The 26,237-nt window shown below is 47.2% G+C and overlaps 1 long non-coding RNA gene across 4 annotated transcripts in view; it reads right to left on the reverse strand.

Annotated features, from left to right (window-relative positions):
• LOC144285223 (uncharacterized) overlaps positions 1-22,296 on the reverse strand; it is a 77,451-nt gene extending 55,155 nt beyond the window's left edge. Inside the window, exons 1-3 of one of the 4 annotated variants that reach the window (XR_013353578.1) lie at positions 14,215-14,303; positions 11,691-11,762; positions 5,748-5,804 (exon numbers count right to left, since the gene is read on the reverse strand). This is a non-coding gene — a long non-coding RNA (uncharacterized LOC144285223). Of the gene's footprint in view, positions 1-5,747; positions 5,805-11,690; positions 11,763-14,214; positions 14,304-15,582; positions 16,069-21,896 lie in introns of those variants that run through there. The other 3 variants (XR_013353579.1, XR_013353576.1, XR_013353577.1) reach the window with 3 other exon arrangements.
• Between the last annotated feature and the right edge of the window lie 3,941 nt (positions 22,297-26,237).

Raw genomic sequence — 26,237 nt, forward strand, 5'->3', positions numbered from 1 at the left:
CACAAAGACTGAACATTCCCCTTAGGATCCCAACCCTAGGTAAGAGATAAAGGGTCCCAGAGGACCAGAAGTGTCCCCTATGCATGTCTTCCTCCCAGAGATACACTAGATACATTAGATGAGCTCCAAATTACAGGTGTTCACTCTGCTTTTAAAAAGAAGACAGCAGCTTGAGATATGATTCTCTACTCTCCAGCTTGTAAGAGAGAAGGAAGAGCATTTCTGGAAAAGAGTAGAGGAAACAAAAATCAGAAAGTCAAGAACAATGATAAGGACTAATAGGTATTGGGCGCTTGCCATGTACATCTGTGCTAAGATCTTTTTTTTTTTTTAGATCTTATTTATTTATTTAGTCATGAAAGACGAGAGAGAGAGAGGCAGAGACACAGGCAGAGGGAGAAGCAGACTCCATGCAGGGAGCCCGACGTGGGACTCGATCCCCAGGCTCCAGGATCACTCCCTGGGCTGAAGGCAGCGCTAAACCGCTGAGCCACCCGGGCTGCCCTTGTGCTAAGATCTTAATGCACTTTTTCCGTTGCTCCTTGCAACAATCTCACAAGGCAGGGGATATTACCATCACCATTTTACAAATGAGGAAACTGAGGTTAGATAGCCTAAGTGACCTTTCTAAAGTGCCGCAGCTAACAGGTGCTCAGCCAGGATGCAGACCCAGGGTTGTCTGTCTGTCTCAAATAGATATTAACTAAAATCTGTATGGGATCCAGAAGAGGTGGACTTGAACCAAACAAGAATTGATAAGGACAGGGAGTGGGTGTTAGGGGACAGGTGCTATACTGAATAGAAAAAAAGAAAGAGAAGGAAACTGGTGTCCTGGGAGGTACCACAACCAATGGGAGTAAGAGGAAAGCCAGGCCTTTATGACAGCCTCGAATATTAAGAAGTTTGCAGCTGACTTTACTGGAAAGGACACATGGTGATTGGTGTTGTCCCTTTGAGAGACTCAGAGTCAGATGTCGGAAGTAAAAATAGCTACCAATTAACAGAGCATTTATTGAAACATTACTAATCATTTTAGAAGCAACATCTCCTTTGGTCCACCCAATGACCCTATGGAGGAGGTGCAGTTGCTAATTTCATTTTACAGATGAGAAAACCGTGGCTCAGTTTTTTGGCAAGTCAGAAGTTGCTAAAGTCACAGAGCTAGCGAGTAACAGAGCTAGGCCTCAAACCCAGGTCTGACTGAGTCCAAATCCTATGCTCTTTTCCTACTGTGTGTGCACCTGACTCATCCTGCTGGACGATGTGCTGAGAATCATCAAGGCTTTGACTATATCCCTGACTGTAGTAATGGGTAGGAACTGAGAGCTTCAGGAACCCATGTTCTTTTTCTTACATCAGGACTGGAAAAGAAGAAGAGAAGGCAAGGATTTTTCAAGTCTTAATCTCCAAGACCTCTGAGAATATTAAAGAGGTAATAACATGGCGTAACTGGGAAAGAATAGCAAAGGATATTTTTTTTTATCAGAACCGTGGACAGCAGCCAAGCAAGCGAGGGTGGGGAGCTGTCCTGGGTACTAGTGCTAAGAGCTGGGAGAAGAGGACATTTATTAAGTCCACCACATGCCAGGCACCATTCCAATGCTGTACATATGTCATCTCATTTACTATTCCAAATGGAATTGAAATGTAGATGTCATTTCTCCCATTTTGCAGGTACAAAAGATCAATGATGGAAAGCACCTTGTCCAAGCGTGCACAGCAAGTAATAGAACTGGGATTTGAGTCTACAGTGATCTGCCTGGTGATCTAGTCCCTCTTTCACACAGATCTTCCACAGATCTCAGAGACCTCCTGTTCCTCATTCTCACAGGGTTGGGGGGTCTATCCTGAATATCTCTAGGGAAATCAAACATAGGTGATCTTGGCCTAGGGTGATAAGGGGCTGATTTGTGAGTCTTTTTGTGCTGGGAGCAGGGCATCTGAGAAATGGAGTGTCCCATTCACTCCCAACCACTCCCATCTTTCAATCAGAACCAAGGCTTTGGTCAGGGGGAGGTGATGGCAGCCCTACGTGATAAAGGGGATGAGGTATTATGCAGGTCACTTAAGAGGGAGGCACAGAGATCTGCACCCACAGGCTCAGCTCTCCCATCCCAAGAGCCCTTTCAGATCAGCAGAGGTTGAGACTGCATTAGCACCTTCCCTCAGTGGGTGCTGCTCCATTGACATGTAGTACCTCCTGCTCCCTGAGACCCACTGCTGAGCCCTGACACGGTCTGTGGGAAAGATAAGCCTGAGGAGCTGGGCTGAGGTCTGCTTTAGAAGAATTTTGAATTATGAGCTATAGAATTTAGATTATTTCTCATGGAAAATGTGGTGTCCCCTAAAAAACCACCATCCATTTTTAGAGACTTTACTAAGAGCCAGACATGGTGCTTGGCCATTTCCATACATTTTCTCATTAAATCTTCACTACAGTCTTGTAATGAACTACCTTGAGATAGTTACAATCATCCTCTTTGTTAAAGGTGATATAACTAAGGCTCAGAGAGGGGAAGGGGCTTGTCTAAGGTCACAGAGCTGGTTCTGGGGCAGAACCAAAATGAAAACTCTGGTCTGTGTAACTCCTAGTCCTTCACTCACCCTCTTATTCCAGGGGTGATTGACCCCCTGTGGGCCAAGGGCCTGGCTCAGGAGAAGGCTGAGCTGGAGGCAGGGCAGGGGGCGGGGCTGCAGCTTCTGCCTCATTAGGCGTATAATCACCACAGTTATAGCCATAAACCCCACTCACAGGGAAATTACTTGGGACATAAAAATTAATGTAATTTTCTAGGATTCTTAGATTTATTTAAGATTGTCTACATGGACATGTGGAGTGGGTAGTCTTTGAACTCTCAGGGAGGGTGCGGCATGAAGCAAAGCAAAGAAGGGCCTTTGAGTTCACTCCAAGGACAGGAGACCCACTCCCACCCAGAGAGAGTCCATCCTCAGTTTCAGGCAGCCCCTTTCCCTAGGCCCCTCAGCCCCGCTAACACTCTCCTATCCACCCCCTTACCCCCACGCCCCACCTAGACAACAGCATCTGCCTCCTGGCTACCTTCCCAAGCACACCCAGAGGGATCTTTGTCCTTGTGGCTAGCTCTGGACAGATCATTCTCTTGCTTTACAAAGTCACCTCTACAAAGACCATTTCCTCACTTGTTAAATGGGACTACTAATACCCACCCAGAAGTGTCGTCACTAGCTTAGCTCATGAGTGTGAGACATGGCCATTAAATCATCTGAGCAAGTCCTGGGCTGCCAGGCAGCCCTAGGACAATGAGCCAATGCCATGGGTCCAAGAGCATTCATGGCTATGCTCTATGCTCTGGTGGCCACAGAAGGGAGGCCTGAATTAGTGGCCACTCTGGCAGCTGCCCAAGGCCTTTGTAGTCCTGAGATCACCTCTGCCCCACAAGGGAGTCTCAGCCTCCCTGTGCACAAAAACATCCTCTCACCAAGGCTTTTGATCACATTGCAATCATTTTGTTCCCCTTCAGTCATGATGAATCAATTGTAAGTCCCTGAAGGTGTTATTTTCTCTCACTTCTGGGACTTTGCACATGCAACCCTCTGGCTTACAGCTCTCCTCTGCCTGCTCTGACTCACCCGCTGATTCCCATTCCACCTTTAGGTTAAGAGCTCAGCACAGATGCCTCTTTCTTCAGGGAGCTTTCCTTAACTTCCAGCCTTGGTAGATATTGCTGCTCTGTGTTCCCAGGGACCCCACTTACATTGAGGTGTGAGGTGTCTTGGGGGGGATGAATGGAAAGTGAGGCTGGAGAGGGAGATGCAAGCAGCAAGAGCTGTGGGCTGGGGCTGGGGAGTGCCACTGTGGCGGCCACCTGGAAGTTTTCCTGAGTTCAGCCTCTCCTGGGTGGGGCCCAGGTGTGATGTTTTGTGGATGCTGGCCCCAAGGGTGGCTCTGCTTACCCAGTAGATAGGAGCAGGAGGCAGGAGCCTGTTCCCAGAGGATCTGAGCCACCAATTGGCAGGGTTCCATGCAGCACTGCCCAACCCCCGAGTACTTATCTGCCAAGAGGCGGTGGGGCAGGCAAGGAGGGGTGGGAAGTCTATGCCAGAACCTAGATCTAAGTCTTAGACTAGACTCTGTGCAAACTCATGTCAGTAAGCTCAGTGTGTGTGACTGCACGTTGTCTACATTAAAATATGTGGCTGGGGTGGCTAGGTGGTTCAGTCAGTTAAGCATCTGCCTTTGGCTCAGGTCATGATCCCAGGGTTCTGGGATCAAGCCTCACGTCAAGCTCCCTGGTCAGTGGGAGTCTGCTTCTCCCTCTTCCTCTGCCCGTCCTGCAACCCTCTCCCTTATGCTCTCTCTTGCTCTTTCTCTCTCTCTCTCAAATAAACAAGTAAATAAAATCTTTTTTAAAAATGTGTGGCTATGGGTCTGCTGGTATCTGACTATATGTATGTATATGTGTGTCTCTGTACAAATATGCAGTATGTGGGGGTCCATATGCATAGGTGTGCCTATAAGTGTGAATCGAGGTATCAGTACATGTGAATTTACGAATATGTGATAGTTGTGCTAGCAAATAGTCTAATGATTGTGCACTCTGATTTCAGACTTTCACTCACTGATGTTCAAATCTCAGCTCAGCCACTTCCTAACTCTGTGACCTTGAGAAGTGAAGTGAGAATCACTTCACTTTTCTGAGCTTTATTTTTCTCATCTTTAAAATGAGGGTGAAAATTAGAGTGCCCATACTGATTGATTTTTACAAAGAGATCAAGTAAAGCAGTGTATGTAAAGTACTTAGTGCCATGCCTGGATCATAGGAAACACTTAATTAATACTGGCAATTATTATTTGTTTTATGTGTGTCTATGGGTATGTGGTTGTCTCTGGGTTTATGTGTGCATCTAAGCAGGTGTTTATGGGCCAGTCTGGGGTTAAGCATATAGTATTGTGTATTTATGTGTAAGCACATACATTGCAGCTTAAAAAAAAAAAAAAAAAAAAACTTTCTAAGATCCTCTGGAAGCTCAGGTGCCAGGGTAACTACTAGGTGTGGAGGCCGAGAAAAATCAAGGCCATTCCACCTCAAGTTTAGCATTAGCACAAGTACAGCCATCTTAGGCCCCTGTGAATAAGAGCTGAACTTTATAGGAAAAACTGCAGAATGTCCTCAATGTCCTCGGCAGGTAATCCCATATCAGAAAGATAACAGTGCTCAGAATTGCCCTCCGCAGATAATCCCATATCAGAAAGACAACAGAGCCCATGCCCAGTGGTAGAAAGTCCCCTATTAGAATGAGAACAGAGCTCAATGCCCTTGAAAGCCCCACATCAGAATGTAAACAGAACTTGAGAAATTCCTCCACCCCTTCTGAAAATCCCCTAGACCAGCCTATAAAAAAACCAGCTGTAACCCACTTCGGGGTCCAAGTCCCTGCTCCGCTGTGTCGGGTATACTTGGACCCAAGCTCGAGCTTGTAAATAAACCCTCGTGTGTTTGCATCGGTGTCGGCTCCTTGGTGGTTTCTCGGATTCGCAATCTTGGGCACAACACTAGGAAAGAAATTTATGCTCCTATTGTGTCTTTAAACCTCCTACCCTGACCCTTGGTCTTTGAAAAAAAGATGATCATTCTTTCAAAAAATCAAATTTTGAGTTATCTGGAACTCAGACACACACAAATTGAACCCCTATATGTAGGTAACGTGCATGTGGTACACATGTGTGCACAAACACGTATCAGCATCCATGACTGTCCATGGCTTACCTGTATATTCCAACCCACAGCCCAGGAGCCAGTGGAAGCAGAAGGAGTAAGTGGTCCCTGGAAAAAGAAAGATGATATATAAGAAAGGTCATTTTAGGCCCCTGGCCATCTTGTGATCTATGCTTGGCCAACACTACTTGCCCAAAGCACATTTCTTTTAGAGCTTCCTGGGATATGTTGAAATTGCAGAAGAGTAGACCTCAGTAGATAATGCTTTTAAAAGGAACAGAAGAATGTTAGAACAAGCAGCCACTATCAGGCCAGGAGATAGCTTAATCATATTAGGGACAATAAATCAGGGGCAAAACTCCCAGGGCAGGGCTGGTTCAAAAATAAAGACTGACCTGGCGCACATTCTCGACTTATCTTTGCAGGATCTAAACCTCTTTGAGCACTCGGGTACCAGACCAACTAAAGCCAGAGATCTGACCCAGAGACTGTCACCTTCAGACAGCTTTTGCCCCAATTGCATGCTGAGTTCCCTGTCCAAGGAGGCACTGCTTTGGCAAATATCCCCTGTGCTCTCCCTTACTTATTGCAAGTAAAACCCTTTCTTTTCCTATTTTTTGGCTAGGTTGTGTCTTTTGGCTCAACACCCACCAAGAGAACCCAGTGCTGGGTAACACCTATGTAAGGTGGACAACCTCTAGTTCTTAACAGAATGACCTCTATCTTGACCTTGGAAATGAGTGGAAGTGTCTGCAAGCCAAAAAATCCTGAGTGTGACAGCTAGAGAGGGGCACGCCTTGAGTTCTGCCTCTAACTCAGGGCTGTTGCCCCTGGGTGTCCTTTAACAGAGAACACAAACCTGGAGCCAGGCAGATGTGGGTTCAAGTCCTTGCTCTCCCATTGGCTCCTGGACAGGATTGCACTTGGCTGAAGTTTCTGAGTGCCTTTCTGGGGCCTGGCCCCAATCCCAGTTAAGGAGTAGTTAGAGGCTGCAATTAGAAAAGATTAAACCGGGCACCTGGGTGGCTCAGTGGATTAAGCATCTGACTTCAGGGGAGCCTGGTGCAGGGCTCGATTCATGGGGCTCAGTCTGTTTGTCCCTCTGCCCCTCCTCTCTATTAGTGCTTCCCCCCACTCAAATAAATAAAAAAATCTTAAAAAAAAAAAAAAAAAAAGAAGACTCAAACCTAGTCTTACCTCAGAGAGCCCTGCATCCTAAGTAGGCCATCCCAGTGGATGTGACACACCCAGGGAGTTGTGGGTGATAATTGGAGGCTCGGGAAGGGTAGAGTCTGGCTGGCCCAGGGAATGGGCCAACTTTTGCTACTCAAAAGGCAGACGAGGGAGATGGATAACAAAATTGAGAGCAAGTGCTTAGTAAATGGGCAAAGTACTTTTATGTCTGTTGGGTCTAATAATTTTTTTATTTTTTTAAAAGATTTTATTTATTTATTCATGAGAGAGAGAGAGAGAGACAGAGAAGGAGCAGGCTCCATGTAGGGAGCCTGACGTGGGACTCAATCCCAGGACTCCAGGATCACTCCCTAGGCCGAAGGTGGCACTAAACTGCTGAGCCACCCAGGCTGCCCGAGTCTAATAATTTTTTAAAATAGGTCTGTGTTTATACACCAATATTCATAACAGCATTATTCACAATAGCCAAAAGGTGGCAACAACCCAAATGTCCCTTGATGCATGAATGGACAAACAAAATGTGGTACATATACACAGTGGAATATTATTCAGCCTTAAAAAGGAAAGAAATTCTGATACCTGTTGTAACGGATATACCTTGAGGCTATTGTGCTGAGTGGAATAAGCCAGACATAAGAAGAAAAATACTATAGGATTCCACTTATGAAAGGCACCTAGAATAGTCAAATTCATAGAGCTAGAAACAGAATGGTGGTTGCCAGGGACTGAGGGAGAGGCAATGGGGAGGTGTTGTTTAATGGGGACAGGCTTTCCATTTTGCAAGATGAGAAAAGTTCTGGAGATGGAAGGTGGTGTTGGTTACACTACATGGTCGTATGTGCGAATGAATTTGAGCACAGCTGTATACCCAAAAAGGGTTAAAATGGTCCATTTTACATTATGTAGATTTCACCACAATAAGAAAAACGGAGTTTGAGTTTGCATTTTTAAAAAAGATCTATTGAAGCTAATGCACACACAGTGAAAGTCACCCTTCCAACTATATAGTTCTCTGAATTTTGACAAATATGTAGTTATGTAACTACCGCCACAATCAAGGTGTGAAACATTTCCTTCATCCCCCAAGTTTCCTTCATGCTCCTTTGTCATCAGTGCCCACTCATCCTCCCAACACCCAGCCCTGGCAACCACTGATTGGTTTACTATCACGAGGGTTTGTTTTTTTCTAGAATGTTATATAGATGGGATGATACAGAATATAGCTTTTTGAGCCTGGCTTCTTTTCACATCACATAGTGCATCTGAATTTTACCCATGCTCTGAGTATACCAGAGGTTCTTCCCTGTTTGATGCAGACTGGCATTCCTGTGCATAGATGTACCATGGTTTACTAGTCCAGTCACCACTGAGGGGCATTTGAGTTGTTTCCAGTCTGGCGTGATTGTAAATAAAGCCACTATAAACATTTTCATATAGGTTTTGTGTGGACATAGGTTTTCATTTCTTTGGGGTGCATATCCAGGAGTGGGGATTGTTCTGTCACATGGTGAGTGGATATTAACTTTACAGGAAAGAAGCTGTTATTTCCCAGGTTGGTTGTTCCTCACTTTGTTTTCTAATTTTGTTTTTTTGTAATGGCTCATATTTTTTGTATTTTATAAAAGCATCTGTCCATGATGGGCTGAAAGGGAAAAACCCCAACTTGATCTTATCCTACAGTTACTTTGAGGAACTTTCCTCTGGGAGGATTTAGTCAATGAAATACTCGGGGAAAAGCTTCTTGGCAGAGAGAACAGCATGTGCAAAGGCCCAGGGGAAGGAGAGGGTACAGCAGACCCAGAGAAGTGGGAGCATGGGGCGGAGGGAGGGAGCAGAGAGTGAGCCATGAGGCTGGGAATGGGGTCAGGGACCAGATGGTGTGAGATGAGGCTGAGTTGGCACTTTATTTGGTGGGGGGTGTGAGAGCCATTGAAGGATCTTAAGCAGGAGAGGAAACTGATTCGATTTACATTTCAAAAAAGTTCCTCTGGCTGGAAGTAGCGGCTCCCTGGAGGCAGGGAGCTCCTGGGCAGGCATCCAGGTCAAAGATGAGGAGACTGGGACTAGGACTGGGATGTTAGCAGTGGTGGGGCTTAGAAGGTAAAATGGATAGGATTTGGGCATGGGCTAAGATGTGGGTGGGGAGTAAGGCAGTGAGAAAAGTGAGGGGCCCCAGTTTCCCTGGCCTGGGCCAGATGCTCCTATATTGGAGTCAGTGGTATAGAGGGGCAGCCTGTTGGGGGGTTGGGAGTCAGGCAGGAGCCTGGAGATCGCCCAGCTCTATGGCTATAGGGCCTGCCTCCAGAAGCTTCCCCCTCCTTCCCGATCTGAACCCAATTCAGCTGTCACTCAGGCAGGCCAGACCATGAAAGGCCCCCAAAGAGCTGGTGATTTGTGCAGCCCTGGCTGACCCATTGTCCCTTTGGGATTCGGTCTTTGCCAAGAGTAACAAAGAGCTCAGCAAAGAGCTGGCTCTGGGCTTGGAGTGAGGGGTAGGGAAGGAAGGGGGAGGGGGAAAGAAAGGAGGAGGATCTCGCCTGTGGCCTAGGCCAGGCCCAGGGTGTTGCTTTCAGCCTTCTTCTAAGGCCTGTGTTGGTCTAAACTGTGTATAGGCGGTACAGTGTACATGTGAACACATTGCATTGTGCATCTTTGTGTGTGTGTATACCCTAGTGCCCTGCGTGTGGGTGCCATCATACATGCACAAATGTTAGACATACTCTGTCCCTCTAGATTTGCTCTCCACCCTGCTTCATGCCCCCCAAGAACACTGACCCTGCAAGCGCCTCAACCAGATTCCTGTCTGGCTTCTAGCTGGGCTCGGCCAATGGCCACCCTGGCCAGCAGATCAGAAGGCAGGGGCTGGACTGGCCAGCTCCTCCCCCATCAGGCTGTGGCTCAGTAGTGGCCTAGGAGTTATAAAGTAGATCCGACTATCTGATCGCCATAGTTTCTGTTGGAGAGTCCTGCAAAACTGCAGGACTGTAGCTTTGCAAAACTGTAGCTTTGACCAGCTCCCACATGGCCCCATCCCCTGGCCCTCCAGGCCGAGGGTGGGCAACCTGGCTCCCTACTATTGCTAGCACCAAGGGCATCACTATAGCTTTGGATTTTCCTTTACCCTATGCTCACCTTTGTGGATGGCCCCTTCATTACATTTTGCTTACCTTGTTTGAGTGTGCCAACTGTTTCTTGCTGGGCCTCTGGCTGAGACAGTAGGTACCCACATTTGGGTCTGTGTGCACATGTGCGCACTGCATCTCTTAACAGAGCTGTACCTGAAAGGGCCTGTGTGTACATGTCGATGTATTTGTGCTCACACATACATGTACTTTGTACCTGTGGGTATCCTTACATCTGTACATGTTACCATTTATGAATGGGGACACGTGGCATGTATGCCCATGCCCATACCCATGTGGGTATGCACACTCATGCAGTTTTTATTGTTTCTGCATATCCATGGATGTGAGTTTCAGCTGTGTTTGGTGTTTTTGGGTGGCACTGATTGTGTCTACGAGTGCGTGCTGGCAGAGGCACCACGGGGAGAAGGCCGGATGGTTGCAGGTGCAGATTCCTCCTACAGGCTCCTAGGCAGCCAAGGATCCAGAATTGCTCCTCCCAGGCTTCCCCTGGAGCTTCTTTTATTTATTTATTTATTTATTTATTTATTTATTTATTTTAGACATAGAGAGAGAGAGGGGCAGAGACACAGGAGGAGGGAGAAGCAGGCTCCATGCAGGGAGCCCGACGTGGGACTCGATCCCGGGACTCCAGGATCATGCCCTGGGCCAAAGGCAGGCGCTAAACCGCTGAGCCACCCAGGGATACCTCCCCTGGAGCTTCTTAAGAAGCTTTGCCCTTCCAAAGAGACCTGCTCCTGGGACTTCAGCTTGTTTTGTTTAACAAACCTCACTGAGGGGGAGGGGGGGACATATAAAGAGTTGTTGCAAACCAATAAAAAAATAACAGCAATCCAATAGTAAAATAGGCTAGATATATGGTCAAATAGTTCAGAAAGAAATATTACAAATGGCCAGTAAATGATGAAGAAAGCTTAAGCTCACTAATAACAATGAAAATTAAAACACGTGAGGAAACTACTTTTTGTCCAACAGATTTACTAAACTAAAAAGCGGATGGTATTCAATAATGGAGTAGGTGTGGAGAAATGAGCACACTCACATATCTATCAAAATATGAAGTATGTGTATTTTAGATCCCAGCAATTCCACTTGAAAACATCCATCCTATAAAATTACTAGCACATACATGCAAAAATATATTTGTAAGGTTATTCCCTAAAGCACTACGGCAATACAGAAATATTTAGAAATAACTTAAATGTCTTTCAGAATTATGGTTGAATACATTGTGGTATATCTATACTCTGGAATACTATTGCACTGTTTAAAAAAAAAGTATATCTGTATTACTTACATAGAATTGATGTTTTCTATATAAAAAGTAAAATTGAAGACAGTTGTATTAGATAATCTCACTTATGTTTCTGAATAATTGTGTGTAAACTGGCTTAGTGGTTTGAAGATTATCAACGTGCTTTTTAAAAAAAATTCTTTAAAAAAAAAAAAAGACTTATTTAAGAAAGAGAGAGAGAATGAGTGAGAGCCCAGTGGGGGTGGGAGGCAGAGGGAGAGGGAGAGAGAATCCCAAGCAGACTCCCTGCTGAGCACAGAGACAGTCTCAAGGTGGAGCTTGATCTCAAGAGTCTGATATCAGGACCTGAGCTGAAACCAAGAGTCGGACACTTAACCAACTGTGCCCCGCCAGGTGCCTCACTTTTAAAAAATTATGATCTTGGCCATGGTTGGTCAGGGAACATCCATCTGCCTTAGGGGAATTAGAAATGTTCTGAAAGAAATAAAAAGAGAAAGGCAAATTCCACTTCAGATATTCAAAAATAGTTAAGGGTGTTTGTTAAAGGATGTTATCACTATTAACAAAGAGGCTATGGCCTCCACTCCCCATTTCTTGCTTCAGGAAGAGATTACGTGAGGATGTCGCTAATCCCATAGGACTGATGGCCTTGTAAGAGGTTTCCCTCTCTCCTTATCTCTCCCTCCCTCTCCGCCCCACCTCTCTCTGCTATGACAGGACACAGTGGAAGGTGGCCATCTACAAGCCAACAGGAAAACTCTCACTGGGAACCAAATTGACCGACACTTTGATCTTGAACTTTCCAGTCCCTGAAAACTGTGAAAAATCAAGTTCTAGGTCCTTTAAGCCACCTAGTCTGTGGGACTGTGTGACGGCAGCCCCAGCTGACTAAGACCGAGCTCTCACATTTTAGCATGACTCGTGAGCAAGGCTCTGACTGTCCTTTGTTCTGGACTCTCTTGTCATGGATGTTTGTGTGGCAAACCCTCTGGAAGACTGACATAGTGTCCCCCTCTGGGGGAAAGAGCAGGCATGCTACTGCTAATGATAGAAGATTTGGGTCCCCCAATTAGAGTTGCTCTCTCATAACATGACCCAGTCTGTGTGCAGGTGATTTTTATTTTTTTATTTTTTTAAAAGACTTTATTTATTTATTTACTTATTTATTTATGGGACACCCAGAGAGGCAGAGACAGGCAGAGGGAGAAGCAGGCTCCATGCAGGGAGCCCGACGTGGGACTGAATCCCGGGACCCCAGGATCACGCCCTGAGCAGAAGGAGGCACTAAACCGCTGAGCCACCGGGCTGCCCTGTGTGCAGGTGATTTTTAGTCCTTTCTGTGCTGATCTGTGGGAGTTGGGGCTCTGCTGTTATAATTCTGGCTACTGCTATTGCTGTGAGTTACAAACTTCTTCTGGCGCACCTCATGTCTTCTGCCAGCATCCAAGAAGCAGAGGCAGGCTAACTCCTTAGCATGCAACTAGGGTAAAATCTCAGACCCTGCAGAGTTCCTGACAGTCCTGCCCTATATCAAATCAGGTGTGACCCTTTTGGCCAGTAGAATACTGTGGAAGTGATGCTATGTGACTTCAAGACCAAGTCATAAAAGACAATATAGCTTCTGCCTGGTTCTCCTGGGGTTTTCACTCTTGGATCCCAGTCCCCAGGCTGTGAGGAAGCTCCAGATGCCTTGAGGAGAGGCCCACGTAAAGAGGGATTGACAGGTCCCATCAGCTTGTTAGAAATGTGAGGTAAGCTAACTTGCAAGTGGATCCTCCAGCCCCAGTCCAATGCTCAAATAAGTGCAGCCCCTCAAATTCTAACAGAAAACTCAGGATCACTTAAGCAGGACTGCCCAGCCCAGCCCAGCCTGCCCCTAGATTCCTGACTCAGAAAGACTGTGAGAGATGTTAAATGATTACTGTTGTTTTAAACCATGGCATTTGGGGATGATTTATTGCACATAATAAATAACTAATACATAAAACCTAGGCCTCACCCCCTCAGTGCCAGGTGATCCAGCAGAGGGGAACTCGGGGCTTTCCTGAGCTCCCATGCAGTGTGGAAGTTAGGGTAAAAGCCAGCACACCTGCCACAGGGCCTCTGAACCTCATTTTTCCCCATCTATAAAATGGGGGATGCTAACCATAGCCCCTTCCTAGGATTGTGGGAAACATTCAGCAAGATAATCCACATAAAGCACTCAGCACAGTGCCTGACATCAGTGTTAACTTTTGTGTATAACAAACTCTATCATGTGCAGTATTGCCTTTGTTCATTATTTTGAGAGATTAAAAATTCTGAGTAGTCAAAAGAACAGTATAATAATTACTCAAAATCACACCAACTAGATTAACAATGAATAACTTTTTTGTCATGTCTGCTTCGATTCTTTTTAAAACTCTGCAGTAACATATGTATGCATTCTACCTTTGAGAAGTGAACCTAGGGATGCCTGCGGACGGAGTTCCTCATCAGGCTCCCTGCGTGGAGTCTGCTTCTCCCCCTGCCTGTCTCTGCCTCTCTCTTTGTGTCTCTCATGAATAGATGAGTGAAATGTTAAAAAAAATAAAAAATTAAAAAAAAGAGCCTATAAAAAAGGGAAAGGGATGGGATCCCTGGGTGGCGCAGCGGTTTGGCGCCTGCCTTTGGCCCAGGGCGCGATCCTGGAGACCCGGGATCGAGTCCCACGTCGGGCTCCCGGTGCATGGAGCCTGCTTCTCCCTCTGCCTGTGTCTCTGCCTCTCTCTCCCTCTCTCTGTGTGACTATCATAAATAAATAAAAAAATTAAAAAAAAAAAAGCGAAAGAGAGAGAGAGAGAGAAGTGAACCTAAACATTGAGGGTGAGGCTGAGAGCCTCCTGGCTGCTCCCCACTCCTGCCTCCTGTCCCTGGGCGGGCCTCCACAGGAGTGTGGCGTGCTTACTTCTAGTTCAGCTTTTCTCCCAACATTGGGTGGTGGGTGCCACATCTGCAGGACCCCTGAGAGCCAAGCATCCCACTCCTGGTGCAGATGTAGAGAGATGCCTGGGGAGCAAGGCAGTAGCAGGTAAAAGGAAAAGAACAGGAATAATGAACAAGAGAAACCCAAAGGAGTTCCCACAAGCTGCCTAGAGAGACAGGAATTAGAAGCTGGGCTAGGCTCGCTCCGGGCTATGGATGCTACCATGGCTTCCTGCCATTTGGTTATCACTGTCACCTGCACAGTAACCCCACCTCCCAGTGTCACCAACATAGCCACAGAGTCACACACAGTGTCACCTGCAGAGTCAGTCCCATCACCTCTTGTCAAACCAACACACACATAGTGTCACCTGCATGTAGTGAAGCTCACTATGACCAACCAACACCCAACATAGTGTCACCTACACACGGCCACAGAGTCTCTAGCTCAGTCGCACACCATCCCAGAGTTGCCTGCCTGTAATAAGCCCCACACAGTGATTTGTTGTACCATCCTCCATCAGTTGCGATGTGGGGTGTGACATCAAACCCGATGTCACATGACCCATGCAGACTCCTCCCCCCACAGAGCCTTGCCCATACATCTCACTGCACATTGTGTGCTACTGGGGCCTAGGTCGTCTGGCTCAGAGGCCTGGGCTCTGGCCCTGCCTCTGCCAGCAGGACCACCATTCACCACCCAACTCCAGGAGCTGGGGAGGCCAGGGCACTGCGGAAGCAGAGCAAATCCAGAGAATAGGCTTTGTTCTTTGTGGGCAGGTCATTAAGGGGAGCTGGAGCCCCTCTGCCAGCCCCTCCCCTCCAACAAAGGAACAAAACAGCAGCTATTTTTAGATTCGTGTCAAACTCTCCCTCAGACCCTGGGGTGGGAAGTCCCATGAGAGAGGCATTTATGAGGGCTCTAATGAGCGGCAGCAGACTCTCCAGGCAGCTGGCCCCCATCTCCGCTAGGGGAGGAGCGAGCCCCGGATGCTCCCCAGACAAAGAGAAGGCCAAGACAATGAGAACAATGCCCAGGCTCTCGGACGCCTGCTTCCCTGGAGCATCCCTCAGTCTGGAAGGCAGTCCCACTGGACTCAGGGCGTGGGCAGAGGTCCGGATACCCCCTTCCTTGCTGAACCCACTGAAACCTCCTAGGCCCCATTTCCCAAAGAAGGCTACTGAGATGAGAGGCTTGCCTGGGATGGGCTCTTCCTACTGCACAAACTTCATGTGATGGGAAACTCTGGACGCATCTAGATCTAAGAATGAATCATAGCTCTGCCCCCTCTAGCTATGCAGCCTCAGCTCTTAGGTTCCTTACCGACAAAATGGGGATGATAATTCTCACCTCCCAGGTTTACTGTGAAGAGTCCAGAGACGAGAATCGGGTTCATAGTAGGTCCTCAGTCAGCCCAGGAGCCCCATACTCTGTAAGCTCCTCCAAGAGCAAGGTCCTTGTTTTGTTCAACACTCAGCAGGAGAGCCCAGCACTCTGCCTGGCACATAGTAGGTGCTCACTAAACTTTGTTGAACAGGTTACTAAGGGTCTTTACCAGTCTTCTGCCCTACAGGCTTGCCCCAGCTTGAGTCACCTCCTTACAAATCCGTCTCTCAATGTCCTCTCAAAAAGAAATTTGCCCGGCTAAGACCAAGCCCTGGTCAGTGGGGGAGTCAGCCCCTGGACCTGGAGCCCTGTGCTGCAATGACAGAATCTGGCCACCAGGGGGCGCAGTCTCTTAAGGTTTCAGCCCCAGACCAGCTTCCTTTCCACCACCCCGGGGCCTACAGGGCTGGAGGTGGCACAACCCAATGGCACAACCCACCTGGCCTGGCGCTTGGCCACTCCCTCAGGTGGAGACTGTAGAGCCATTTGCTGAAAACACGAGAAGCAGCATCACAACCAAGCTTGTCATCTCACAATGGTTAGAAAGAAACGTTTCTTCCTTCGGGTCTGCCCTGCTCCTCCCACTTGCCTGTGTCCTGTCCTCACAGACTATGGTGACCCATTATTCCCCAGGGCCTGCCCCACCAGACTCCAGGATTCCTTGTTCTATCACCTTTCCCCTCCCAGCCAGAGAAGGCCAGGCCATCAGAGCCAGAAGGTCCTTGAACTGATCTGTTTCCTACCCCATTTTACAGATGGGAAAGCTGAAGTCCGCAGAACAGAATCGTCATCTCAAGGGTATACAGTGAGGAAGTGGCTGAGTCAAGATCAAAACCCAGGTCTTCTTTTTTGACTTGTGCCATTTCACGCATGAATTGTTTTCCTATGGCTTCAGGGGAAGGAAACGAAGGAGAAGAAAGATGGTCTTTATGGCCTTCTTATTCTTTTCTAGCTCTTTGGCCTTACTCTGTACTTGCATTATCCCATTGAATCCTCCACCAACCCCTTGAGTAAGAAGTTCTTATTTGTATTTATGGATGAGGAAAGGGAGGCCTGACAAGGTTGCCCAGGTTTCACAGCTAAGCAACAGCAGCACCGGTGTTTGTCCCAAGACTGATTCTCAAATCCACATTCTTTCTGTTGCATTAGGTTGAACCATATAAAATTGCCATTCCCATAGGTCAAATCTTTGCAAATATCTTGTGTGCTTAAACTTAATGTTATGCCAAGGAGACCCCCTTATCCTGAAGGAAGGAGCCATTAATTGCAACATTCTGGTGGTGGAGTGAGAGAAGGATCTTTTTGGGAGCAAAAACTCCCAAGGAGATGACTGTCGCTGGAGACATTGTCCCTTACAACCCCAAAGCCCACATCAGGATTGTGGTCAGGTGACTCTACAGACCCAGATTCAATGGCCTCTGGCCACAGAGGGGTCATGCGCCTTGAGTAGGAGGAGACTTGGGGGACGATCCTGAAGGAGAATACAGCTTCTCTGGCTATGTCAGGGAGGCCCCTCAGAAGAGAGACAAGTCGACACGGTATAAATTTAGAATGTCACAGAATGCCACAGAATATCACAGCTAGAATGCCATAGAGTGCTGTTGAATGTCAAGGAATGTCGCAAAATGCTCTGGAATGTCAATGTCACGGGATATCGTGAATTCTTGTAAATGTCATAGATTGTTGTAAATGTCAAGAGATGTCATAGAACGCTGTAGATGGTTGTAAATGTCATTGCATGTCAAGGACTAACCTTCCATGTCATCATAGAATGCTGTAGATGGCTGTAAATGTCATGGAATGACTAAGAACGTCATCCTAGACCATGGTTGGCTGTTATAGAAATGTCACTATCACAGAATGTCATGGAAAGTTCGAGCCAGCTGGAAAGGACTTTGCGAATTGTCCGGGTTTAGCTGCTCATTTTGCAGTTGGGAAAACCAAGGCCCAGAGAGGGAAAGGACCTTGTCTGATAGAACTCACCCACACAGTCATCAGTTGCAGAATTGACATCCAGGTCTCTGAACTCCCAGCCCAGGCAGCCTCCTTTGATTAAGGCTCATGGGGACTAATTAACCCTGTGATGGAAACAGTGGTGCCCAGTGGGTATTCAGCAAAAGTTTTGATTCCGTCTGGCGCTAGCCCTATGTCAGGATGGGGAATTAACTCCACAACTGGGGCATTCTGGGCTGGAAAATGAAATAATGAGTTCTTTGCTAAACTTTGCTAAAATCAACAACAGACTCACTCTTCAGCAGAGAGAGGGTGGATGTGTTGGGGGAGCCCCCAGAGGCCTTACCCCAACCAACCCTGTGCCAGAAAGATGCTTCCAGGCTGTCCCCAGGGCCACTCCTTACATAGCCAGGGACTCAGAGGTGTCCAATCTGGTGGACAGCTCTTGGTAGAGGTCCTGAGGTCTAGGAGGCTGGGTATGGGTCTGAGAATCAGGGCAGCCAGAGGGGAACCTCAGAAGGAGAACATCTGATGTCACACTGGGTCTTTACAGCCAGATGTCAAGCAGGAAAGATGCCACTTTAGCTAAACTGATTGCAGCTGCTGATGGAAGTTAGCAGGAAGAATCAGGGTCCTGGGCACCTAGGTAGCTCAGTCAATTAAGTATCTGCCTTTGGCTCAAGTCATATGATCGCAGGGTCCTGGGATCAAGCCCTGCATCAGGCTCCCTTCTCAGCGGGGAATCTGTCTTTCTCTCTCCATCTGCCTCTCCCCCAGCTCGTGCTCTCTTTCACTCTCTGTCTCTCTCAAATAAATAAATAAAGTCTTTTTTTTTTAATTTTTATTTATTTATGATAGTCACAGAGAGAGAGAGAGAGAGAGAGTCAGAGACACAGGCAGAGGGAGAAGCAGGCTCCATGCACCGGGAGCCCGACGTGGGATTCGATCCCGGGTCTCCAGGATCGCGCCCGGGGACAAAGGCAGGCGCCAAACCGCTGCACCACCCAGGGATCCCTAAATAAAGTCTTAAAAAAAAAAAGAGGAATCCAGAGTCCTTCTGCTGTCTTGGTAGGTTTATGGAGATGGGGGCAAGGTGGCAAGATGAAAGTGTTCTCAGGAGGTGGTCTTCCTTTGCCTCTGCAGCCAAGAGGAGACTACCCGTGATAAGATACTCTCTGCTTCCCTCCTTTTGTCCCCAAGCCTCTCCCTCCCTCTCTCCTCCAACACACTTTTGCCCTCATGTAAAGATTCCCAGAACTAGCCCCCCTCTCCTGTCTCTTGGTGCTGCAAACCACCCTGCAGGTTCTCTGATCCACACCAATGAACAGAGCCCTGGAGCTCCCTGCTCTGTAAATGGAAGTGAAACAAGGAGAATTTCAGGGCTCTGTCTACATCCTCACTGATGCAGAATCCCCTTCTCTTGGCTGCTGGGCTAGAGACCTTTCTGGGCACAAAGCCCAGAGCCAAACCCGGGTGTCCCCAGCCCTGAGGGGAGAGTTGGCAGCAGTGCTGAGCCAATTTGCCAGGGAAGGTCCCTCTGGCAGGCCTTGGAGGTGACCACAGCCACCATCTCAGCTGGACAGGGGAAACTTTGCCCCTCTAGGCTGGGCTGGCAGTGACTCTGAGAGTTAGGCATCCACTCTCTTAGCAAAGCCTTCCCTTCTTCTCTCTGAGAGGTTGCTCCCTGCAGCTGTAAAAATAACGAGATCCCAGCAGAGCCTGGTGGCAGAGCTGAGTTCAGGAAAGGGCACAATGAAAGAATATGCAGGAGGAAAAGGGGATGGAGGGGCTCAGGCTGGGGCAGGCCATGGTAACTGGGGGACCTGGGGGGAATTCAGGGCCATAGAGGACCACCAGAAGAGCAGTGGGGTTAGCCTCACTTTTGCCCATATTAATGACGCTTTTCTAGTGGTGTGCACACACATGCGTGGCTGGAGACTGTACTTCTGTATGTGGACATGTGTGCCCCGGTGCTGTGCTTGCTCCTGGGTATGCGCTCACCATTTGGTGTCCACAGGTTAGTCTGCATGTTGGGGTGTATCATCTATACACTGCATGAATTGGATCTCTTTCTACACGGATGGGTGTGATTGTGTGCGTACATATGTGTGTATCTTAATATAAACACGGTGGTCTCAGCATCAGCTGAAAGAAGATCTCATTGAAAAGACAAAGAGAGTAGTGTTTAAGAGCTTTACCTAGACTCAGGAAGATCTGGGTTCAAATCCTGCCTGTGGCACCTCGGGCAGGTGAGTTAGCTTCTTTCAGTTGTTCTATCTGTAACATGGGGACAATATTAGTCTCCACCTTCCCAGGGTTATCAGGAAGTTCTGGTGAGACAGGGAATATAAAAGCGCTTTGTGAACTATAAAAGGCAGGCAAGGCATGGGAAAAGACAAGTGAGTCAGGATGGCTGCGAGACCTCAGGATAAATATGGTAGTGATAGGCAAATTGTACATGAGACTTGTGTCTGGAATGAAAGAATAACAGAAGAAAGTGCCAGATCCCCTGTGTGCATATTGGGGAGAGTATTTATTAATGTGCCAGTGTCAGATACCTTCCCTATGCCTGCCCTGTTCTCCAACCATTTGCTAACTGGGTTCCCAGATCCCAAGTTGTGAAGAATCAGAAGATTAGGTAGAGGGGATGGTAAAGCAGGGAGAAGGAAGGAAGGGTAGAGGTGAGAGGTTAAGACAAAGAACTGGGAAGAAGGGAGGAGAGAAAAAGAGACACCTAAGGAGCATCTGGGGATTTGGTGTTATGAAAGGTGTTGGAGCAGGTGCAAGTGGGGGCGGGGAAGAGAGAACAGGTGGGAAGTGCTGCTGTGAGTTCTAGTCTGAATTCCTCTATTGTTCTTGAAATTCAGGTAAAGGCTGGAATTCTTTTTTTTTTTTTTAAAGTGTATTCAGGGATCCCTGGGTGGCGCAGCGGTTTGGCGCCTGCCTTGGGCCCAGGGCGCGATCCTGGAGACCCGGGATCGAATCCCACGTCGGGCTCCCGGTGCATGGAGCCTGCTTCTCCCTATGTCTCTGCCTCTCTTTCTCTCTCTCTCTCTCTCTCTCTCTGTGACTATCATAAATAAATAAAAATTAAAAAAATTTTTAAAAAAATAAAGTGTATTCATTAATTAAGTAATCTCTACACCAAATGTGTGACTCAAACTCATGATCCTGAGGTCAAGAGTCACATGATCTTCTGATGAGCTGGCCAGGTGTCCTTGGAATTCTTTTTAATTCCCTACTGGATAACTGTATGTTGTGTCTTGGATCTGATTCTGCTCTGAGACTGGACCATTTGGGGCTGCGGCCTATAGTCTGATCAGCTGTGTCCTAGGAAGCTGGTCTGTCACTGCGCAGGAGAGAAGTCTGGAGAAAAGAGCCATTATGAGCTGGGCAGATCCCTCCAAAAAGCATCTTCCAACAAGGGGCACTCCAGACCTTTAGTGCCAGGGCTTTCTCCCTGGCAGGTGCTTCTCTGTCCTCCAGGGAGGCAAATGGAAAGGCCAAGAGGATCTCAGGGCCCAGGAGTAAGGCCACTTGGGACTCCCAACCTCCAACCGGGCGTGGCTCCTCTGTATAAGTCTCTGCCTCAAAGAGTTTATATTCTAGTAGAGGAGACAGAAGCCATAACTCCACGTTGCATTGTAAGAATAACAATAAAGGCATTGCAAGGCAAGGCTGGAGGAGAGAGTATGGCTTAATCCACTTCTCATTCACCTCGGCAGAGAAGGGGAGTCGCAGAACTAGGGAGTGGTGGAGAATCGTGTTCCAGGAGGCAGGAATTGCATGTGCAGAAGAGAGAGTGTAAGCAGAGCCTGGTAGGTAAGAGAAAAAGCCAGGGAATGAAGTGTGGGACGTGAGAGTGAGAATCCACGGCAGGAGAGGCAGAGGAAATGCATGGGGGGCAGAACATCAGAGGCCGTATCAGGGAGGCCTTGGATCCTGGGGTAAAGAGAGAGGATTTATCTTGTAGCAGCGAAGAGCCTTGGAGACATGTGGAATATTTTAGCCAGAGTAATGGTATCAAGATGGCTTTTTTTTTTTTTAAAGAAATGATTTTTTTTTTTTTTAAAGAAAGATTACTCAGCCTGCTGGGTGGTGGGTGGGACTCAGGAGGGAAGATTGGAAGCAGGAAGCGCTGTTAGCAATGAGATAGTAACTACTGTCCATCAAGCTTTATGTGCGCTACTTCATCTTACCTTCCCCACAACCCAAGGTAAGATCAGCATCTCCATTGTACAGATGGAAAAACTAGGGCTCAGGAGGTGATGTGAATTTCCTGAGGTCATACAGCTTGCAAGTCCCTGGGCAAGATTCCAACTTACCTGGAAGATTCTAGGTAAGAATCTGGACGATTCCAGCCCAGCTCCCGCTGACGCCAGAGCCCTCAGTCTCAGTCTTCAAATCTGGATCCAGGCTGCCGGGCGTTCGGATCCCATCTTCACCACAGCACATGACATCTGCCTTAATATGGCAGCTGACATAGAGGTCTGGGGCCTCAGTGTCCTCATCTATAAAGCGGGGTTGATAATAGTATCCACCTCATGGGGTTGTGAAAACAAAGTGCCTGGCAAGGTGCCAGCAGACAACGTGCTTTCACTATGTCAAGTGTCCAGGCAGAGCACATGCCATTTATCCTGGAGTCACAGCAGTAACCATCAGCTGAGCAGAGGCCTGGGCAAGGAAAGCAGCTTGAGGGTGGGGAGAAATGGGGAACTCTCGAGATGTAGGGGGTGGAATGAATAACACATGAGAGGGGAGGATGAGGAAGAAAGAGTCAGAGTTGTGTCCTCACTCTGTCTGGGTGGGGCAGGGCCTGGGAGGGTGGCAATTCTGTTTTCTCATTTGGGGAACCTAGTGACTGAGCAGGTTTGGGGAGGATAATGAGTCTGTGGCTCCTGTGAGCCCCCCACTTCCAAACTCCAGGCCCCACCTGCCTCTGGAGCCTGGGAAAAGACCTGTAGGCTTCCTCCCGACCTTGACCCTTCTCAGATAAAGGCCAACTCTGAGTTGGGTCTCCAGGGAGACAGAATTTAGGGACCTGGCCAGGTCTTACCAAGGCTAGCCAGTGGCTATTGCCCCTACTGGATCCCTGGTCCTCGATCCAGCCTCAGGGACTCTCCTGGGTCACTGCTGGACTCCTGGAAGAAATCTGTAGCAGTGAGGGCACCTATAATCCCTGCCAGGAAAATATTTTGTTTATGCTTACAGGTTGCTGGTGGAGGTAGCACACGGCTTCCACACTCTAGGTGTGCCATCCTCCCAACACTTTGAAGCTCTTGTCAGTGCAGACATGAAGAGTAGAGAAGCCAGTGCCAGAGGGTGAAACTCTGGGTGAGTGTTCCATGAATATGGGCCTCTATGAAGTGTTAGGGGTGAGGATGTGTCTGTCAGAACCACACAGCTGAGATGAGGGCAGGTGGGCGGGGCTGGCTGGGACTTGGGGATGGGTCACATAGGGTTGGCAGGGTGACTCTAAGTGCTTTATTCTTTTGGTCCCCTAAAATAAAGTTGGCTTTAAAGAAAAGTGGGACACATGCGTGGCTCAGTGGTTGAGAGTCTGCCTTCGGCTCAAGGTGTGATCCTGGGTCTGGAGATAGAGTCCCTCATTGAGCCTGCTTCTCCCTCTGCCTATGTCCCTGCCTCTCTCTCTCTGTCTCTCACAAATAAATAAATAAAATCTAAAAAAAAAAAAAAAAAAAAAAAAAGAAAGAAAGAAAGAAATAAAAGAAATAGCTATTTAGAAGATTCACTGGAGAGACACTTGGGTGGCTCAGTCAGTTAAGTGTCTGCATTTGACTCAGATCAAGATCGCAGGGTCCTGGGGTAGAGCCCCATATCGGGCTCCCTGCTTAGCAGGGAGTTTGCTTCTCCCTCTGCCTCTGCCTGCCACTCCCCTGCTTGTGTGCTCACATTCTCTCTGTCAAAAAAATAAATAAAATCTTTAGAAAAATAAATAGAAGATTCATTGGAAACCAAAAGACTCACTGTGTAAGACTCAGACAATACAGAAAAGTAAAAGGAAACAAAGGTCAAAAAAAGCCCACCTTTTTGTTGTAAAATAAAACATAGAGACAGAAGCCACAACAAGACAAATGTATAGCTTCATGAATTACAATAAACACCATTGTGACCACCACCTGGTCAGCCTCTCTGATTCCTCCCTGCCCCCACTGGGCCACAAATGCTTCCTTACACCCCAGAATAACCACTCTCCTTATTTTTTAAAAATATTTTTTTTCTTCATGAGTGATACAGAGAGAGAGAGGCAGAGACACAGGCAGAGGGAGAGGCAGGCTCCATGCAGGGAGCCCGATGTGGGACTCAATCCCAGGACCCCAGAATCACACCCTGCACCAAACGCAGACGCTCAACTGCTGAGCCACCCAGGTGTCCACACTCTCCTTAATTTTATGTCAATCACTCCTTTGCATTTCTCTGTGGTTTTGTCACTCAAGTGGAAATACTTAGACACCATAGTCCAGTTGGCCATTTTTTTTAAATTTAAAATGTCACTTAAGTGCTTATAATCGGGGCACCAGGATGGCTCAGTCAATTAAGTGTCTCATTTTTTATTGTGACCTCAGAGTCATGATCTCAGGGTGGTGAGATTGAGCCTCCCCATCAGGCTCCATGCTCAGTGGGGAGTCTGCTTGAAATTCTCTTTCCAACTCCCTCCCCCCTTCCCCTGCTTCTCTCTCTCTCTCTCTCTCTCTCAAATACATCAATCAATCAATCAATCAATCAATCAATCTTTTTTTAAAAAAAATAGGTACTTTTAATCTACGAGTCCTCCTCCTCCCTGTTCTTTTCCTTAAAATCTGTTGAGGAGCACTAGCTATTTGGCTTATAGAGTTTCCCACAGTCTGGATTTTGTACAGTGCAGGTCAATTTGTCCTTTGTCTTCTGCAATTCATGCAAACTGGCTTTATTTTTAATGGTTGTAGCATAATTTGTAACCAATGCCTTCTGATTGTTTTTTCGAGCTGTAATGAACACCGCTAAGATGAGCATCCTCACATATACCCCTTTGCCTGCTTATGGCTACTTTGTTCTGATGGGGCATGGTTGGGAACACTGGTCTCACCTCTGGGTCAGCCTGTCCAGCCCTTGAGTGCTGTATCAGCTGCCTCGGCCTCCCTGCAGGCAGGGATGCAACCTGTCATACCTGGAGCCCCATGTCCTAACACCCCTTGTCCCACTCCCCATCTGAGTTTGATTCACTCTAAGTCACCTAGAGACCCTTTCCACGTGATCCTGCTTCTAGCCTTTCCCCAACAGGCCATACTGCTGAAGTCCCAGTAGCTTTCAACATGGGCCTACCCAAAATACAACATGTTTGTTTTTCTAAGTATGTGGTTGAGGTATTTACATATTGAAAAAATGCAATATAGCCATGCTATTTGTGGCCCACACCATATCCGCTTGACCTACCTCTAAGTACAGCTGCAGCTATGGTGGCCTCTTAGGGATTTTCCAAGGCAGCTGGGAAGTCTAGGGGAATTAACAGTCCTGTGGTCAGCTTCTGTCAACAGGGGGAGGGGAGCCAGGGCACAAATGTCTCTGTCTACTGTTCTTTAGAGAGACAATTTTCAGGTGCATTCTACACATTTTCCTAGATATTTCCCAGCAGACTGCCTGTTGCTTGTCCAGTCCAATACACACCCTTCCCTGACATTTCCCCTTTCTTTCCTGCTCTAGTTTTGTGATATTACCTCACCATGAAACTCCTGGTTCCCAAGTCCTTGACTCAGGCTCTATTTTGGAGGAGAAGCAAACAGATATTGGAATCATATTTTGTGAAATCACAGCCTGGGAATGGAGCTAACGAGAATTCTCCAGAAGTGGTCTTCTTGAGAACCCCCACCAAAGGAGCCAACACTCACTGGACCTCTTTGGTGAAGATGGTCCCCAGTGCTTAAGAAATAGGCTGCAAATTAGGTGCCCACCTTCTTCCAACACGAACAATTTAAACCCTCTGGAAAGAAGAGAACATAGCAATATGTGTTTAATTTGCGTGCTCTCAGGTGATAACACATAGGATGGCCATGTGGAGACCTGTATGAGCAAAGAGAGACCAAGGCCAAGTACCTCTGAATCCACCAGGAATAAGTCTCCAGAGAAACGTCACCTTACATGGGGCTCACTGAAATTTGTCTTTTTTGTGATATTTCTATTACTATTTTCATTTCAGTTTTGAACTATGGTTTATCAATTTCCTTTAAAAAAAAAAAAGGAGTTATCTTTAAACCTAAAAAATCTCATTTGATCAATAAAACTCTAAAAGGTCAATAGAAAAATGGACCAAAATCTGAAAAATAAATCACAGTGCAATAAAGACAAATGGTCAAAAGGAAATGAAAACATGTTCTTCCTTTCTAGTGGAAAAAAAATGCAAATTAAAATGATGAGCTGGCAAAGATTTTAAGATGTTTAAAATGCTTAGGAGAACCTGAGTAGTTCAATCGGTTGAGTGTGTGATTCTCAATTTTGACTCAGGTCATGATCTTGGGATCGGGGGAATTGAGCCCCATATTGGGCTTTGTGTTCAGTATGGAGTCTGCTTGGAAATCTCTCTCCCTCTCCCTCTCTCCCTAGCCCCACTAATACACGTGCTCTCTCTCTCTCTCTCAAATAAATAAATAAATAAATAAATAAATAAATAA

Source organism: Canis aureus, chromosome 16, assembly GCF_053574225.1.
Source record: "Canis aureus isolate CA01 chromosome 16, VMU_Caureus_v.1.0, whole genome shotgun sequence".
In the NCBI taxonomy this organism is placed as follows: domain Eukaryota; kingdom Metazoa; phylum Chordata; class Mammalia; order Carnivora; family Canidae; genus Canis; species Canis aureus.